The sequence below is a fragment of the Palaemon carinicauda genome, chromosome 28 (genome assembly GCF_036898095.1).
Source record: "Palaemon carinicauda isolate YSFRI2023 chromosome 28, ASM3689809v2, whole genome shotgun sequence".
NCBI classification, from domain to species: domain Eukaryota; kingdom Metazoa; phylum Arthropoda; class Malacostraca; order Decapoda; family Palaemonidae; genus Palaemon; species Palaemon carinicauda.
The window spans coordinates 73,327,076-73,328,743 of NC_090752.1; positions in this window are offsets into that span (position 1 = coordinate 73,327,076).

The window sequence follows — 1,668 nt, forward strand, 5'->3', positions numbered from 1 at the left end:
CGCATGCAAAATGCTATTCCATATCGAACACTATTCAATAACTATATCTAGGCTAGGATATATATTTCTACAAATATATATATATATATATATATATATATATATATATACATATATATATATATGCTATACATATATATATATTATATATATATATATATATATATATTTATATATAATTAGTATACATATGTATAGCATATATATATACATATATATACAATATATATATGTATATATATATATATATATATACCGGCCGTATACTTAAAAGAGAATATATCTAAAAGAAATCGTTCAAGATTAATCCCGGTGCAAATACCAATCTATCTGAAGGCACTCCAGCTCATGTACTTGCTTGGCCGTGTTTGCTTGCCAATCAGAGCGACGGTGGTGCGGTCAGCCTCTTTCAAAGCGTATTGACAGTGGCATCAGCTCAGTTGCTAATCTTCAAGAGGACCAGTCCGAAATGCGCGGATATTCATCTGCCGTGCGTCAGTAGGAATAAATCGTATATTTGTGATATCTGTCAGCAATGAGGTAGTGCTTTGTTACGCATCTACGCCATCCATTCATTTTACGTATGTTTGATTACTTTTGAGATTGTTCGAGTATTATATTACTATTATTGATGATGAATGAAGAGGTGTTGATTTAAAGGCTAAAGATAGCGACGACTGGAGAAATCTAACCGAGGCCCTTTGCGTAAATAGGCGTAGGAGGAGATGATGATGATTATTATTATTATTATTATTATTATTATTACAAGGTAAGATACAACCCTACTTGGAAAAGCAGGATGCTATAAGCCCAAGATCTCAAACAGCGAAAAATAGCTCAGTGAGGAAAAGAAACTAGGAAATAAACAAACTATATATGGCTAATCGAAATAGTTGATGGTGAATTTCGATGAAATCTGATGGACAAATTGGGTTAGGTTCAAATGACAAATTGGATAGGTTTTGCAATGACTTAGGCTAAAGAAAATACGTGGAAAAAAAACTATAGATAATATATCAACAAAAGTTTACATTTCTTATATTACTTTTCTTTATGCTAATATTAAAAAAGATCAATATGTTATGTTTCATTAGAGTTCGTTACGTCCTCCCTTCAAAAAGGAAAGTAATTAATCATACAGAAAAGGTAATTAGTCGTATTAAAAAGGGGGATAAAAGTGATTCAAGAAGTAATTAATCATACATAAAAGGTCAATATTTGTAAAAAGTTAATATGGTGGATTACTACAGATGATTATTCATACCAAAAATATAACATTAAAGCAAGTACTATTTGCAATAAAAAAAAATATAATTATATCATGCATAAAAATATAATTTCTGTATTAGAAAAAATACATCATTCATATTCATTTCAGATTTAATATTAAAAAAATTGAATAGAAAAACAGAAGCCTAACATATTAATCCAGAGTTTTGCATTTTTATTAAAAGTAAAATATGAACTGCTTCTTTCACCGCAAACTTTGATAACAAAATAACCCATTTATGATTTATTCCATTATAATTAAAAAAGCCAGACTTCTACATGAAGCTTAGACCAGCCTGCAACAATCTTTTAATTCATTACCATAAATTGTAACAGCGTCATCATATTTATAAAAAAAAAAAAAAAAAAAAAAATAGAGAGAGATCACCAATGAATTTG